This window comes from Leguminivora glycinivorella, chromosome 5, assembly GCF_023078275.1.
Source record: "Leguminivora glycinivorella isolate SPB_JAAS2020 chromosome 5, LegGlyc_1.1, whole genome shotgun sequence".
Lineage (NCBI taxonomy): Eukaryota > Metazoa > Arthropoda > Insecta > Lepidoptera > Tortricidae > Leguminivora > Leguminivora glycinivorella.
In genome coordinates, this window is record NC_062975.1 from 25,833,855 (window position 1) to 25,853,078 (window position 19,224).

A 19,224-nucleotide genomic window follows, 5' to 3' on the forward strand; every position below is an offset into this window, starting at 1 on the left:
AATATCTTAAACAACGCAAGATGCTTCAATTTAAAACATCCTAATCTATAACCTTAACTCAATGCACTAAAGTCCATAATTTAACTGATGAGTTTCCCAAAATATTTTTTGCCGGCAACCTTAACACCACGTATTAAAGTCCACATTCGAGTTTCCCACATGCGTGGCCTCAGGTTAGTACAGAGGTCGTCAACTGTCACGCGTGCTTAATTGTTAAGCCACTGCTTTATACAGTGCGGCAAGGCGAAATATATTTACAAGGCGACATCTGTTCAAATAATAAATAAGTGTGTTTGTTTTATAATCCTTATGTTTGCAATATTTTAGATTTAGATTTTCTTTATTTCATGATAAAAAATACACTATAAATATGCTACATGTCAAAATTATGTTTATCTTCTCTTCTCATCATGGTCGTCAAAACTCATAAATTTATTTATTTACATAGTTTACATTACATAATATATAAAAGCAATTACACACATTAAACACAATCACACATAAATCAGTCGTAATCATCATAAATTGTAAATAATAAAATGAATTGTGTCTCCCAATAAGGATCGTTCTTTGTATGAAAAAAAAATAAATAAGTTAAGCAAAATAAAATTACCGACAATGTCATCGTAAAATGCCGAACAATAATGTACATAGTCACAGATCGCTTTGCACGAAACGGTAATTAGGTATATCCTTTTTTTATTGCTGGCAGACGTAGCGGTTTCTCAAAAAAATACAAATAAACAAACAGGAATCGACAGTAGGTCGTGAGGTGCAACGGCGATGGGGTCGTGAATCCCGACCTAGACAATGTCGCAACGAGCGCGAACGACAAGCGCAGGCGACACGACCCGCAATTACAGCACCGTAAGATGACACGAACTCTCAAGGTTGAGAACTTCTGGCCAAATTGCGAGACAGCAAAAATTGTACGATAATAGTTAAAAACAACCACAAAATCGTATTAGGTATATAGGGATAATTGTCATGATATGAGGATTTTTTCGGGAAAAATTTACATAGGTACCTAAACACAGTGTTTACAAAACAACATTGGCGACACGTCCCGTAATTACAGCACCGGTTAAGATGACATAAAGTCTCAAGGTTAATATATAACGGATGCGAGTATAATTGTCAAAACGATATATCGGTAAACATTTATACAAACAAAAACAATCAATATTTTACAAAAAAAACACTGGTGACACGACGAGAAATTTCATCACATTTTACATGGGTAAGATAACACGAACTCTCAAGGTTGAGAACATCTGGGAAAATTGCGAGTCCAAATATGTCACGGATACTGTGGTCAAAATTATGAGATATGCCAACAACCACAAAATACTTTCATATCTGGAATGTCAGGATAATTATCTCATTCTCTACAAATTCTACAATGCACAAGAGTGAAATATCAAGTCAACCAAAATGGGAAATGGCGGCAAGAGCAACTGGATTCTAAAATTATGTCGCTTTTATTCAATCTGGGGTAAATCCATTCTGTTTTAAGGTTCTATTATGTATATACATTTAGAGACTTTATACATCTCTAATTCTATATCAGTGTATAGCTACTTTGCTTATGATTAATATTTTTAATTGTTAATATTTCTATTAATTTCATTAGTTTAACTTTAATGAATACTCTGTAATGTTGACATGTAAAAGTGCCCCCGTGGCCTATTTGCTGAATAAATGATTTTGTATTTTGTATAAAAATATATAGAATCTGAAAAATATTCAACCTTGTTTTACCCGAGTTTGAAGTTAAACTACTTTATTTTACATAATTGCGTTGAAAGAAGAAAGAAAGACAAAATTAAGCTTTTGAGACCTATTATACTTCTAGAATTAGATAGATTTTTAGCGTCTCATCACTCTCATCATATCGCATGAATGCAGTTTTGCGGCTAACTATATTTAATGAAATTATGGTTGTACTCACGTTATTATATCGCTACTGCCGCGACATGTTTCGGGCTAATTTTGGAGGCCCCTCTTCAGCATATAGGACTTCACGCGGCGGCTACACTCCGTGCACCGCGCAGCAGCGATATAATAACGTACAACCGTAGTTTCACTAATTATCCTTTAGACATGTTTTGATTTATGAACTTACCTAAGAACACCAAAATTATGACCTTTGAAAGCATATTAATAATAGAGTTATTTTAAATCTGATTATTCTGATTACGTTCACTGTACAAATTTCATTTAATCTGGTCACTGCTAAGCTAACTGATACACTGGTATTTTATTGCATAATTTACAAACAAGTTATCAGATAACTGCCTTTTAAGTTGGCTACCAGCAAGCACTCGATTATTTATTTTATGAATAAACCATTTAATGTCAAGACCATTCGTCATCTGATAGGGTTTTGAACCCGCGACCTCTTCGGCCCACAACTTGGCGATTATAGCCGGTGATCGGACACTTGAATGAACTTTATGTTGTTATAAATGATTCTAAGTATTCTAACTTTAAGATATATTATTCCGAAAATGTCTACCAAGAGATGCCCAACTGCCCGATTATGTAAAAGAAAAGTACGAAGTTGGATTCAGCTCATTTTGATGAGACGCGCAGCTCAAACAAAAGTCTTAATTCTCAAGTTAAGTCCTGCAGCCTTACCACGATCTTTTTAAAAACGATTCAAACGCAGAGCAGTTCAGTTTAGGTGCCTAAACTGAGCGTCTCAATTTGCTACCATGACCTCCAATGTTCAGAGTCGAAACTGAACCGCGTACAAGTGAATGAAAGACCGATATTGTCTCTGGTTCGCAACTGAATCGTGTTGACAAGAAAAGGATGACGCTATAGGAATCGTATAAATCTATCTCGTTTTCCCCTTGTGACGTTTGATCGTTCGAAAACCAGGAACGATTACTAATTTTTAATTTTATTTTATTCTTAAAACTGGAAAAAGAAACATTTAAAATATTTAAATGTAAAATTCACAATAATTACAATGATTTTGTGTAAAATATCGTGTCTTTTTGAACAAAACTATAAATAAATGATAAAAATATATATAATGACATTAATGACAGTAAGTTAAAGCTTATGTTTAGAACATCGCGCCCTTGACTAGTAGGTAATTAATAATAAAGTTTTTATTTATGTATTTGAAGTGCTGTGCTCGGCTATAGAACTCGCAGTGTTTGGATGATATTTTAACAAATACGTAAGTCATTAGTATTTATAGGTAGCTCACTCGTGTCTAAATTTAATGTATATCGCTACGAGTAAGTTATGCTAGACCTAGTTGATTCCTTAGCCATCCTAGTTCTAGGCATAGTTTGTCGCAAGTGTTAACATGACTCCTTGCATATCGACTAAAAGGATCAGACTTTTTCTCGCTCTTTTTGATTTGCGTTTTTGCGAAAGTTGCGACATCATAGGGCACTCTAAAAATGTAAAAACGTGTAGTTAGTTGGAATAGTTGGTCCGTAAATAATACTAAACAAAATCATAAAACTTTATATTTTATTATCGAATCGGTAAGGATCGAAAAACCAAAATAATAAATTAATCAGGTGATGAAACTAGCTTTAGTTATATTTTCCATCTCCTACTCCTTATAAAAAACACAAAACTACAATATTTAGTGTCGCTAGTGTTACATTACAACAAAGCGATTCAGAATAATGCGGTATGTGAGTAACTTTTTATGAATCGCTAAATTTGACATTCCTGCGATTCAGTTTAGGCTCAAGTGGCATGTCATGGTACGAAATACACTTGAGATGAGTGAATGAAACGGCTGGGACGCTTATCGCTCGCTCGGTCGAAATTTGATCGCAATAACAATGTCGTGGTAGGAAATAGCGACGCAGTTCAGTTTAGGTCCTAAACTGAATCGCGTTAAGAGATCATGGTAAGGCCCATTAGTTATTATCAGTGATCGGAACTATGGGAGCAAAACTTTAACAAAACTTGCTACGTGGACATTATACAGTGCGTACAGCCCTGAAAATATTAATATCCTTGTAGTAAAGTATTGTTAATCTTAGATTTATCAGGTATAGAATTTAACACTGATGTGAAAATAATCTTGTTTTTTTTTTTAATTTACGTTAGCTCTAAGGTTTTGTTAAAGTTTTGCTCCCATAGTTCCGATCACTGGTTATTAACTTATTATTAAACGCAACTAAAAGTAATAATCTAGTCTCTTTATAATAAAATCAATAAAAACTTATCTTGTACTCAAACATTTGGTTGAACTTTTGTAAGTAAATAAATTAAGAGTTGTATACCTGAAAATGACTCGAGCCTTCTGTAAACTCGGGTCTAAGGAGTCAAAAAGGACTCGCTCGAGCTTCGACTTATAAAAGATTGAAAAACTAAGCCGAGTCTCAAAGCAAAGGACTCGAAGGAATCTTGAGGAACCAACACTTCATAGCTCCGGTCTATTATAGTCAATTAGTATGTATATTTAATATTGTCCACGCCGTGGCACCCCCGGGCGAGTTCTCACACAAATTGGTATTTCAAGATAAACGTGTGGTATCTAACCGACAATTTTACACTTGATTGGCCCCTTTGGCTTCCGCTACAGTGATTATATTAAATTGTGTATTTATTTGATAATTCCATTACTGTCCGACAAAATAGCTTGCATCTATACCCCTGTACAACAAGGACCCAGTGTCCTGAAAATAGAAGCCCAGCCAAAGCCAGCACGACAAACGCTGGATTTTTTCTACACTAAGGGATAAAAAAATTAGACACCCGCCTAATAAAAATAACATTTTCTTTTTTAACCCACGAACAAAATAGTACATACTCCCAGTATAATAGTACACACCTAGTACCTGTATACTTAACACAAATAATTACAGTGTTTAACACACCATGTTGTTCCGGTTGGAGTTCAAGTTATAAAGTCGGTTAAGTCTGGTGTTTGATGCGCGGTTCAAGGCCGGGTCAGCTAATTAAGATTTAAAATAAGAATCGTTACAGTAATTGATTGTTTTTTAACTTCTGCACGAGTCTTCCTTGTCAGTAATTATTTGGTTATCTGCTTCGTGATTGTTTTTTTGTTATAAGTGTAAAAAATGTATTTTTACGTTAGGCCGGTCACGAAATTGACGTCTAACTTGTTTTGTTGATTGAGTAATATATTGTTGAAGATTTTGTAAAAAAAACATATGAATGCGTGTAAATTAGTAACATATCGGTTACAATATAACTACATACACTTCAATTATAAAGTTTTCTAAAAATGCGTTTTTTCCTTCTTCGCCAATTCTGAATCTTGCCATTGCCATTACAAATCATGAAATCACAGTTTTTGATACGTTAGAGCATAGATTTGCTATAGAAAAAAAAATACATTTTTTTAATGCTATAATATTAGATACAAAAGAAGACATGACACACACACACAACCATACGTAAAAAATACGAACGCTAGTAATATGTCTGACGCTAGAATTGTGTCTTTTTAGTATTCATACTTATGTATAGTCAACTAATCTGAATCCTAAGCCACTGCAGAACCCTTTCACAGTAAAAGTCAAAGTGACTGATATAGCAAATAAAGCACGGTGTCAATACGACAGAGTTCTTGTACTTGTACTTGAAAATGTAAAGTGAACTGTACATTAAATAAAATCTGTAGATCATGAGCCACCTAGTAAGAAGCAAACGCTTATGTTCAATGAACACACCTGTAAGGTCACATGTACCCACACAAGCGGGTCAGGCTCGTGGGAGCATTGTGTGTTTAGGCTTTATATTACACGGATCATTTACATACAAATCATATTCGTACATGCAAACCTCTGTGACCTATTGCTGGCGCATACTTAAATTTAATTTAAACTACCAGTTACTTGTAGATATTGATTTGTGTCAATCATTTGTTGACTGGAAAACAATGCCATTTGGCGATAAACCTCCAGTTGAAAAATATTTTTTTTGTATCAAAAATATTTTGAAAGAAAAACAAAACAGATTGGGAGCAGTTATCAGTCCAAACGGCATTTAAAGTAATTGGTACGGACCCTTCGACACAACACAAAAAGCTGTCGTCGTTTTTATTTCGTATTTTATGCTATACATTACATACCACAAATAGGTTGTTTAAGTATCCAAATCATTGTTTACCTGTAACAAAATGGTAGTCATTAGAAAACAATTCAAATGAAATTTAAAAATAGGTCATAGTTTATCAAATTCAAAAAATCCTACTTATTTCACATTCATAATAATCTAGAACATAATAATCAGCTAGTTTAACCAAACTTTAAAACTGTCAAATGTATAACAACGTTTATGGACCTGGGGGACATTTCACCACAGCGACATTGACACAAGACACTGACAATTCTGTGCTTATTTCTGGGTTGATAAGTAACATTGTTAGTCAGTGTCAACAATGTCAACAATTCCTTGTTGAACAGGCAACAAACGACGAAGTGTCACTGTCGGGCGACAATTGTCACTATTGTGAAATAGGACGCTGATTGCACAGCAATAAGGCCGACATGATATATTTACCATCAACAAGTACCACTAACTTAATCCGTTGAAACCCTAATCCATTCCCACGGCAAGTTAAAGTTAACCAACACGCCAATTAGCCAATGCACTAATTCCACGTATCGCCATAAACTCGTCTAATTGCTTGCGCACGCGCACCTATTCTAACAACTTGACATGTAATGGTTGATAACCAGTATAAGTGTGCTCTCCGATCATTTATATGGCACATTTAAAATTTTACAGTAGAGAAAGGCTGTACTTAAAGCTGTACTTTAGGTATAATTATGTCAAAATGCTGATTCTTTTTTGAAAATTATTTTCACACAACTTAATGTAAAATAAAGGTGTACATTCCCCTGCATTTACTGGTTTTGAATGTAATTATTTTAAGACTGAGTAGTAACAAAATTTTCCTAAAATTCGCTCTTAACAGTCCTAATTACCCTGTATATTCTATAATCTATAATAATCAAAACATTGATAATCGAACGACCTAGCTACTTACGGCCAAAATACATCAAATTGTATACAAAAAATACACAAAGAAAATGAGAACTACACAGAGAAGAGGTTTATCTCTTGAAGATCAAAAGAAGACAACTGGTTTATATAAAGTCGAGTTCGCAAAAGCGAAGTGGAATATATCGCCTAAGATGGCGGCCTCGAAATCACTTTCATCAGCATCCAGTGTGATGACACAGCGGACTGGCTGGGAGGAAATGCCTTTAAAGAGTAGTGTGTTAAGTTCTGGAAATTGCGAAAAGATTTGAATGAGGTTTAAAGAGAAAAAGAGAAAAGAGAATAGAGAAGAGAGAAGGAAAATATGGGACCACTATGATGCTTAGTTAATCTTGGTGACAAACGCTAAGTACAGTCAAGTGCAAAAATACGTATCGATTTTATCCGCTCAAAAATATGTACCGAGACCTTATTCCGCCGACATAAAGTGCTATGGGACATATTTTTGATAAGTTGTACGCACCCATATTTTTACACTTGACGTACCACTATGAATAGTACATCATATTACAAGTGACGTAAGATAATGTCAACAATAAGTACCTAACGTACAGTACAGGTGTAGTGCGAAAAGATTTGCCTTCGTATTGTTACGGAAACGCACAAACGAGTCATGCAATTTCAGTCAGTCTCAGTACAAGATGTACGGACATTGACTGAACTAGCATGACAAATACGAACGTTTCCGGAAAAATACGAAAGAAACCCTTTTCGCACTACATCTGTATCAGACTACGCGCCAAAAGTTCTCACAAGAGATATTTCTCTAAAAATCTTTACACTTTGACGGATAGTTATCCGTACCTATCTGAAAAATTTGAATAGTAATAAGTATTATCTGTTTTCCAAACGGACAAACGTATGCATTACATAAAGCCTAAGTAATAATAGAAAAATAAACTATAGAAATATACAAGAGCTTCTTAGAACAAACAGTGTCCCTCACACTAGGTCTAGCCTGTATCGTGAGGACTGGAGCATTGATCCTACGATTTACCAACTAGGTGCGGAGAACACAGATCTGATAATTTTACAGGCACTACAGGCAGTTTTATAACAATATTTAGTACATATACTTACCCTGCTTAACAAATTACTAAAGTTTTATTTGAAAATTATTAAAACTAATATATCTAAATGTATAATATTTCACTACAATGGCACCCGAACTCAAATATCGTAGAAGTAGATTAGAACCAATCTAGTTTTGCAATAGACTTGTCACTTGGTAGTTTGTATCCTCACAAAGATGGTGGTCTAGGTCGACCGCTTTTGTAAGCTTAGTGGTGACACTAGTGTCAAACAGCAAGTGGTGACAGTCTTAGGACTGGTTTAAGAGTTTGGTTAGAAAGACAAGTAAGTCCTGCTGCTTTTTTACGAAATAATAGCTTGATGAAGGCTCGCAAAGACCGCAGAGTTTTTTGCCTGGGTATCTTTTAATGTTAAGTTTTGATAAAGTTGCGTAATGTGCCAATTTGTTGTACTAGTGTTGGAAAACATATTTAAGATAATCTGAATCAGCTAATACTTCAGATCTTTCAAAATTGGTTCACTTCTTCTATAAAACAATTAGTTTTTGTTTCGTTGGCCAGTTATATCTATCTCGTTTTTTGTGTTCTTCTTTTCTTATAGTGTTGCGAAGATTGTTACCACGTCACAGCAATAAGTAAACTGTATAAGACTCGCGGTTTCACAATTTAACGGTACATTTAAATGTAGAAAAATATTGGTTACGAAAAGCTATTTAACTTGATTGGAAACCACTTACAAAATGCCAATAAAAAGTGGAATAACATTAATCTATGCAAAGAGACCGCTGCAACTTCCTTTCGAAAAGCAAAAAGTAGGTATTAAAAATAATATGACGGACGTATTCAGTTCAGGGGTATACGTTATATCGTATAACTACTTCAAAACTTTAAACTAAGTATGTACTTACTCATCACTGTCCAATTAATATAAGCGATGAAATAAAAAGAATCTTTCAAACTTTGAATAGTGACTTTTGGGTCCAATGCCGAAATTGCAAAAAAAAATTTGACTGTTTCATACATTTCGACTGTCATGCATGGTCATGACGCCGCCAATGCCGCCCTATTTTATGGAGCAGCAAATTTTTTTTTTGCGATTTCAGCATTGGTCCCATAGTAAAAGTTGTTCATTATGTCCTCAAAAGTCACTGCAAAGTTTGAACGGTTCTTTTTATATCACCGTGTATACCTACACGTTAGGTGCATTAGGTATATAACTTATACAAACTGCTTGACTCACTATGCATTGTTTAGAAAACAATGTTTATGTAAATTATATTATACCTAAGGAAGCAAAAAGCAATAAAGCAATAAAAGCAATAAAGGTATCAATGCATTTTTAATTGCCATTGCACAAACAACTTTCTTCGATTAATTGCGTTGAGCAGCAATTTTTATAATTTACGACCGTAAAGTACAAGTATTACGTAGATATACTGAACAATAAACATGTAACTTATGCATTAACTATGGCCTATTATAATTCGCTTCCTTTCACCATATAAATAAGGTTTGAAACCATTCGATAAAACAGGTGTTTAAATATATCTGTAACTTATTACAAGTTTTTTAAGAAACTCGCAGGACGATTTTAGGATTTAGTTTTATCATAATAGATCGGTACTTATACATATAATCACTACTTTGAAAAAATCTTGTATGCTGCTCCTCTAAGTTAAAACGCAGTAAATTTATCTGCATCCATACATGGTTACTATACAGGGTGTAAACCTAATACGGGCGAACCTCTTAACGGTGGTGAGTATAGGACATAAAAAATGGAATTAGATAACTTTTACTTAAAATTGAAATATTTTTTTTATCCATACAAATTAATTCGGCCCGCAACGTAATGCAAACACACTCGCGTTAAACGCTCGTTGACAGTTGTCATTGATTGTCATCGCAACCACGTTTACAGTACATTGCTGCTGGGAAAATTTTCAAAAATTCTCTATGGGGTGAAAATTAAGAGTAACTCAAAAACACCTCTTAATTCATGATAACAATATTGAATTATATGCCTGGTTACATTTATCGCCCTTATTACGTTTACGCGCTGTATTTGTCTTTTCACTGACAACAAAAGAAGATAGGTACAAGTTTTTTGACGATTATTTTATTATGCCTTCAAATCAAGGGTGAAAAGGCATCTTCTGGGCGAGCTCACTCCATCGTAGGCCACGTCTTTGCCTTTGGCTAGTAGCCACAGAAGCATAACCTTAATGCGTGCAAAAACCCTTACAACAAGCACGTCCGAAAGGCTTTCTTTTTGCTATGATGTAATAAAATAAACCAAAACAAAACGATTATGGCCCTTTATTTCACTTTCGTTCCGAATAACACCGTAACGCACGTTTTGCCACCGATTTCGGTTACGAAATACTTAAATTTATCACATCGCTGTGTCCAATCATCATTAAATGATTAGACATATCATGACTTTGTAAACTTAAGTGCAAGGTCTGAGTGCACGCTCATATACGGCGTGAAGGGGGGGGGGGGCGAGCGGCGTGCATGTCAAACAATTAAAGCTCATACAAGTGTGACAAGTGTCCTGTGTCACAGTATAATAAAGGGTACTACCGTACAGTATGGCCACTCCCGCCCCCCGCTGAAAGTGCCGCCCACCCCCTCTCGGTTACCTCACAGTTACCGCCTGTCAAAAACGCGAACCGTCGGCCTGTCATATGTCACTCATACAAGCATAGTACGCGTTCACCTACACGAGCTTAGACTGTGTGCTAGGAACGCGCCTCTTTCCTTTCATATATTTGATCGCCAGTGTCCGAGGTGTGCCTGAGTCGTCGCTGCATAGATTGTATTCACGCTCGCCCGCTCCGCTGTACGCCCCGCCGAACGCTCCGCTCCGAGCGTTCACTCGGGCCTTAAAGTGACCAATCATCATTAGATTCTCGACCAGTATGGCTCAATCGGTAGTGAGCCGCGGTCCTGGGTTCGAATCCCGGTAAGGGCATTTATTTGTGTAATGAGCAGTCGTTTGTGTAATGAGTCGTAACCGAATGGCATTTCTCCGACGCGAAACGAAAACGAAAGGTAGTCTGGCTCTGTCGCGCCAATACGCAAGAGCGATAGAGATAGATATCTACGAGCGTTTCGTTTCGTGAGCGTTTCGTGCGCGTTTGTGCCATTCGGCTACGCGCCCAGAGGTGTCTGGGCGCGTAGCGTGTCCCCAATATTTATTTATTTATATTATTTATTGATATCATTATCATGACTTTGTAAACTTAACAAGTATCGATTCTAATAAAAGTGAAATCACAAATGTCAATCAATTTACAACTGACATTTACACTTTTTGAAACGATCTTCGAGAAAGAAAGCTTTCTTTCTTGACCTTCACGAAGTATAAAGAATTGGTAATTGCATTAAAAGAAGTAGCAGTAATCTGACTTGTGACATTGACGTTTGAATACAATGCAATCATTCATGTCATGTCGCTTTTAAAAACAACATGTCAGCCGGAGGTTGTATGCATGTTATTGTTATGACTTCATTTAGTTAAGGTTATCATATGGGGAAGTTGGAGCATTATATTTATGTAACTAGTTTAATACATATCTCATTCGGCGGATTCTAATGCGGCGACAGTTGCGATGGTGTGGTCATGTCTCCCGTATGTCTAATGACAGAGTGGCTAAGCGCATCTTCTACTCAGAGTTGCAAAGTGGCAAGCGGAAACAAGGCGGCCAACTTCTGCGCTACAAAGATGTGCTGAAGCGCCACATGCGGAGATGTGACATTGAACCGTCGCACTGGGAGACTTCGGCGCAAGATCGGCCGAAATGGAGGCATACAGTGAGAGACAAAGTGCAAGCATTCGAAGACCAGAGGCGAGTGGATCTCGATGCGAAACGCGGCCAGTTAAAGGCCCGAGCACCAGCGGTCATAAATTACAATTTCGTTGGAGGGGTGCTGATCTGCAATGAGTGTGGTCGCACATTCATGGCAAAAATAGGCTACGTTAGTCACCTGAGAGCTCATGACCGTCGCTCTCACTAACCGGTACAAACCCAGTCGCCGAGGCCGAAACCGGCCAGGACAGGATGATGATGATGATGACATATCTCATTAGGATAAACTGAAATAAATGTCATACACACAGACAAAAATGACAGGTCTCCAAGTGTCCAAAGCTGGATACGAACGGTTAGCCACGGATGCTTGAACCACACGGATGTATGACACACACAATCACCGAAGGCTAGTGGCGCCCCTTATTAGGATATCTAAGGGATATCATTCAAATACCGCGCTTTTGACATGTTTCCGAAATCGTTCACGTCATGGGTTTGGATTGGATCGGCCTGTAAGTCAGTGGACAGATCTGATTCGTGCGCCCGCGCCGCTTTCCCCGATCGAAAGTAAAAGTCGCCGGCGGCGAGCGATGACCTCTCGCTAGGGTTTGTTTTCGATAAGCGTTAACGCGGTTTAGTACGGTACTGTGCGGATATATATTACGTTTATGCGGTTAACATGCGACAAAGGAGGTCACGTGACAGTTTCTCCATAAAGTTCCTACATTTCTTCCAGTATTTTCTTCAAGCGTCGCAAGTATATCACCCTCGGCAGTAGTTACATATTCGCGGCGTTTGGGGTCGAAACCCTGGGGCCGTGGGGGCCAAGTGCGCGTTGCCTCTACAAGGAGCTATCTAAGCGCCTTATAGACGCTTCTGGTGACCAGAGGGCTGACCAATACCTTGCTCAGCGGATCAGCATTGCTATCCAGCGGGGCAATGCGGCCAGCCTTCAGGGCACCTTACCCAACGAGCAAGACCTGGGCCAAATATTTTATTTGTAAGTTTTTATTTGTAAGTTTTAATATAAGTGTTTATTGTATTATTTTCCAGTATTGCCTTGTATGTGTTATTGTATAGTATGATGTTGCCCCGGGGGATTTATCAATGCGTTTTTGGTAATTATTCAATTTATCTATCAGTTTTCTTGGGATTTCGTTGAAAAATTGCTTGGTTAGATTTCGTTTGTTGTCTCCTGAAACGAAACTTTTAGGAGCTATTATTGCTATTTTATTTTTATCAGTGAATTTAAGAAAGAATTCAAGTCTTGTCAGTAATAGTCTGGATAGGGGCTGCCATGCCATGGAAATGATCTAATAGTACATTACGATACAAGTGCGTAAAAAAGAAAGTTCTAAACGAGTGGCGATAAATTAAGTTTTAAATCGACACGAGTCACGAATTTCCTTTTCGCACGTGTATCGTACGAAGTTTTTCAGTACAGATGGCCCTTCGAAGTTTCGACCTGACATACACCGTGTTTTTTCAGAAAAAAGTTACGAATTAAACAAAACTAACTATGCCATTCTGTTTCCTATAATGGACCAATCAATCAATCAATCAATCAAAATATTCTTTATTCAAATAGGCTTACAATAAGCACTTTTAAATTGTCAACAGTGTACAATATTCATCTTATTCTAAATATCAGAGCAATTTATTGGTGCAATAAACAATATTGTTTTAAAACTACATTGATTTAATAAAATGATATCAATCTAAATTGTATAAAAAAATACTAGTATAAAAACTTCTAGAATAAATTCTAAATGTCAAAAAAATTGTGTAAAAATACATTGAATTATCAATATCATCATTAATAAGCTATATAATTAATGGTTTTCAGCAATACTTGTATCCCACAGTGTTTCATCATTCATGTAGTCTTGTGTGCTATAGTAGGCTTTAGAGATCAGTATACGCTTTACATAATGTTTAAATCGATTAAAAGACAGTTCAGTGATGGCATTAGGAAGTTTGTTATAAAATCTTACACAATTACCCATGAATGATTTTTTAATTTTATGGAGCCGAGTGAAGGGCACTGCAAGCTTATGCTTATTTCTAGTGTTTATATTATGTACATCACAGTTTTTCTTAAATTTACAAATGTTTTTATGTACATACATAATATTCTCATAAATATATTGACAATGCACTGTCATTATATTAACGTCCTTAAACTTATCTCTAAGTGAGTCTCTATGGTTCATTTTGTATATTGCTCGAATAGCCCTCTTCTGCAGAACAAATATGGTATTTATCTCTGAAGCACTGCCCCATAGTAAAATACCATATGACATAATGCTGTGAAAGTAACTAAAATAAACTAATCGAGCTGTTTCCACGTCTGTTAACTGACGGATCTTGCTCACTGCAAATGCTGCAGAGCTCAGTCTATTCGAGAGGGTAGCAATATGGGGACCCCACTGAAGTTTAGAATCTAAAGTTATGCCAAGAAAAACTGTACTATCTACCAGTTCCAATTCCTCATCCTTCACAACGACACTTGCTTGTTCATTTTTAGCATTACTCGTTACAAACTTAATACATTTAGTCTTTTTCTCATTTAACAATAAGTTATTAACACTAAACCAATTAACTACTTCGGAAATAGCATTGTTTACATTTTCACAAGTTTGTTGCTGACGTTTGACTTTGAAAATAAGGGAAGTATCATCTGCAAACAATACTATATCATGGTGGGTCTTTACAAGATATGGCAGGTCATTAATGTAGATAAGGAACAGGAAAGGCCCCAATATTGATCCCTGCGGTACACCCATAGAGACTAGTGACCCCGGTGAGCGCTCCATCCATTCACGTCGACCCTTTGTATTCTATCGTGTAAGTAAGATTTGACTAAATTCAGTGCCGATCCTCTCACTCCATAGTAGTGCAATTTCCTGATCAGTGTTTCATGACAGACGCAATCGAAAGCCTTAGATAAATCACAGAAGATACCCAAGGCATCCTGTGACTCCTCCCAGGCATCGAAAATCTGTTTGATTAGCTCAACACCAGCGTCGGTTGTTGAGCGACCCCGTGTAAAACCAAATTGTTTATTGTGCATTAGATTATTGATGTTAAAATGTTGCAATAGCTGAAATAACACTAACTTTTCAAAAATTTTGCTGAATGTCGGTAACACTGATATCGGTCTAAAATTAGTGGGGTCGGATGTGCTACCAGATTTAAATAATGGAATGACTTTACTGTGTTTCATAAGATCAGGAAACTCACCACAATCAACACTGTTATTAAAGATAACTACCAAGTCAGGCGCTACAATTTCTATTAAAGATTTAACACCATGGACAGAGACTCCCCAAAGGTCACAAGTTTTTTTAACATTAATTGATTGAAATGCCTTAATTATATCTGAGGTACTAACATGTTCAAATACAAGGTCTCTACTACATTCTGTGACATTATCTTCTAACAATGTAACGGCAGATGCAGGTGATGAATTTAAGTGCCTAGTTGTGGAAACTGGTATATCAGTGAAGAACTTTTCAAATTCTGTTGCTACTTCTAAATTGGAATCTTCAATTTTGCCATCAATTTTTAATTTCAGTTCATTTGTTCTTTGCTTTGATCGACCAGTCTCCACGTTAATTACTTTCCACGTTGCTTTAATTATATCGGAACTACTTTTAATTTTCTTGCTTAAATAATTACGTTTAGCGGTATGACAATCTAATTTAAACTGTTTCGAAAATTGTTTGACATGTTCTTTAAATTCATCACTCGTATTAAACCGCCGTTCCTCATACAAGGCATACAATGCACGTCTTCGTTGATGTAACTCTGCAGTTGCCCACTCACTAAAAACTGATGCATCACTAACCGTGACCGTTTTTGTTGTAAATATCGTATTATAATTTTCCATATATGTGTGAAAGAATGAATTATACATATCATTAGGACTCATGTTTGGAGACAGAACGGGTAGCGCCTGAACTAAACTCTGTTTCATTCTTTCCACGCGGTCCGAGGTTACTGGTACAAAAGTTATCTGTTTTTTCAAGGTATTTTTCCTAGCAGCTTCAAATACCATTAATTGACCTAAATGGTCGGACTCTAAATTGCTGATTACATTTTTTGTAATAGGAAAAATATCTGTGAAAATATTATCTATACAGGTTGCACTAGTAGCAGTCACTCTAGTAGGCTCCATAAAAATGTGGTTCAGATTACATGATTTGAAAAAATTCAACAGCCTACAACTTAATGTCGAATTTTCTAAAATATTTACATTAAAGTCGCCGCAAATAAGTAATTTCTTGCTGGAAGGCGATATTTTCAGTAGCACAGATTCCATTATGCTTTCAAATAATTCAAAATTACTTAATGGCGGCCTATACACGCACACAACAATAAATTGCTCCAATTCTACTGCACTTAGTTCTATAGTCCGTTCAACGGACATGGACACAATATCCTTGCGTTCCTTAAATTTTAACTGATTATTTATTATAATTAACGACCCACCATGTATGGAACTATGCCTGGTGAACGAACTTCCTACCTGGTGATTAATAAATTGAGGCATTAATTCATTATTTTTTAACCAGTGTTCAGTAATACATAAAATATCTATATAAAAATCCTTCATAAAAAGTTCAATTTGTAAATCTTTACCTCTAATACATTGAATATTTTGATGCACCAGGTGGATATACTTCCCTTGCTTACAGTTTTTTTCCTTATATTTACTTAAGTCTAGATTGCCAGAGACAGAATCTTTTGTCTTAAAAGCTAGTTTAAATCATTGGTTATGACTGGAACCAATTCCAAGTTCATACTTTGCTGCTCAATAGGAGCAGAATTGTCTGCCAAATTTTTGGCAGAAATGTCAAGTAAATAGGATAGCGATAATGCTATTTGTCTTTTGTAATAATTTGAAAGGTAACAATTACCTTTAGTCAAAATACCATAGGCATATGGTATTTACTAACAAATTTGTTAGTGTCAATTATGCTAACCTTACTACTATATGTACAAAGATTATATAAAGCTATATTTAACTTATGTCTAGTGTTATTTTCTGCCTCTGACATTTGGGAACAGTAGGGGAATGTGAAAAAAATAATTTTATGCACTGCCATTGAGTTTAACTGTTCAAAGTATTTGACCAAATTATTTTTGTTCACATTGCCCCTATTTCCCATAAAGATAAGCAGTGTCGTCTGAGAATGAATATCACTGTCATTTAAAATTTGTTTTAAAATATTTTCAAAACTACTATGAGGCAAACAATGGTTGATTGTACTAAGTCCCTTTAAGTAAAAGTTTAGAAATGAGCTCATATCGCTTCCAATTTCATCACAGTACATAATAACATTAGGCTTAGGTATACATTTTAGAGAAGTGTCGAAAGAGCTACTACCACTTATATGCTGTTGTTGTAAACTGTCATACAGGCTTGGGTAGAGTGTGCTGGTTGACAAATCCCCGGTCACCTGCTTACATGCACATGACTGGGCATTGGTCAACGACTCAAAGCGGTCTGAATTATGCTTTATCTGGGATATTAAGTCATCCATAGCCAAAGAATATTCATTAATAACTTTTTTTGAACTTTCATTTATGCCTTCCAAAGATTTTATTGAATCCTCCAAAGTCTGAATTTTTGATTTTAACGCCTGTGTGTCAGTTTCATACTGTAATTTACTATTTTCTAACTGAGCAGAATACAAATCCAACTTATCCACTAAGCCTATATTAACTTTACAATATTTTAATTTTTTAAAAACAATTTATTTATTTTTGACAGTTTTTCTTTTTTTCTAATGACTTTATTCAATTTAATATATTTCTTTAGTTTGTTTCCGCTGCAATTTACTAACCTTGGTGTGGTGGTATCATTGGCTAAATCTGTAGTGACCAAAGGGATTTCAATTGCTGCGGTAACCAACTGGGAGTCAGGCTGGACCAGTTCCTCGAACAAGGTCTGAGTGTGTGCCGCAGCTGCTTGGTTTTGGGCCTCCCGTAGCTCGTAGATTTGTTCGTGGGCGTCGTGCAGTGCTCTCTCCAATGAGTCGATGTCTTTCAGGGCCTGTTCATATGCAGCATTGCACTCCATAAACCTGTCAACCGTCTCCTGAAGCCGGGCCCGCTCTGAATTTACATTATTGTAATCACTCTCTAATGTACACAGTTCCTTTTTCAACTTATCGTTCCTATCAATTACTAATAATAGCTCTTTCTCACTGTCTTCTCTTTCACTGAGCAATTGAGCACTAAATTCCTTGGATTGTTTTAATTCCAGCAAGGTAAGTTGGAGCTTATCACACTTTTCAGGCTCCTGCTGGAGAGCCGCTGCTGCGGCTGCTGCAGCTGCTCTGCGTGTTTGCATTGTAGATGGGTTTTTAATGTACTAAACACTAAAACAAAGCAAGAAATCGCTTACTCAAGCTCAGCGGTTGCAGGTAGGTACTTACATGAAATAATGACGCTTAACTATGTCTACACTTGTTCTAGCCTTGTACACACGTTAACACTGAATTGAAAAACACAATTAACAATAACTAGTGACAATACGACCTAGAAAGTGTACAAAGGCGAACAGATATTTCAAATTTATAACCTATAACGGCTACAAACCTGATACATCAAAGACACTGGTAAACGTCACTAAAACACTTCACTTATTATATTTATACAAAACTTAATGTTAAATCTACTTAGTTTACACTTAAAATAGTAATTATTACACAAAATATCCTTAAAAAATAATTATTTTAAAGGGACCTAGCAAAATCAGCTGCTTATCGTTTGACAGCCGGGGTTGCCATCCTATCTATATATCTATATACCAGACCTATCTATATACCGAAGTTAACGAAATTCGGTAAAAACACAGTGTATAATGAACCACTTCTCGCACTAGTGCGTAAAAAAAAACACCATCTGTACCTACTGAAAAATTTAATTTACTAATTTACTCAACAAGATAGTCAAATTACGTTACGTTATTGACGTTACTTTTCAACTAATTAGTTACAAAAAATACATCAAAAGTTATCCGTCTTTAAAGCTCCGGCTAAGTTCTATGATAACGATAATGTAACTTGTGACATCACACTTAATGAAGTTAATGAACGCATACAACTACTATGCAATGCGCAATCTAGCAGCCATTCTAACTAGCCAATTCAAACGTGCACCGACATTAGAACGATATCTAAAATATCGTCATTCGCTATCTTGCGTGTCGATTTCGTGCCAATATCAACACAGCTACAGGGCACGTAGCCAAATGCACAAACGGTAACGATTACATCGTTATCGTAGCTAGCTATCCCTATCGCTCTTCCGTGTTGGCGCGAGAGAGCCATGACTGCGTCTCGATC

General features: G+C 36.2%; 2 protein-coding genes across 3 annotated transcripts in view; both read right to left on the minus strand.

Annotated features, from left to right (window-relative positions):
• Positions 1 to 19,224, minus strand: part of LOC125226726 (dual specificity protein kinase splB-like) — a 219,962-nt gene that overhangs the window by 169,201 nt on the left and 31,537 nt on the right. The gene's annotated exons all lie outside the window — the stretch shown is intronic.
• The window catches only part of LOC125226727 (THAP domain-containing protein 2-like), a 47,552-nt gene continuing 34,418 nt past the window's right edge, over positions 6,091 to 19,224 (minus strand). The window contains exon 4 of the mRNA XM_048130813.1: positions 6,091 to 6,120. The gene's annotated coding sequence lies outside the window, so the exon portion shown is untranslated. The remainder of the gene's footprint in view (positions 6,121 to 19,224) is intronic.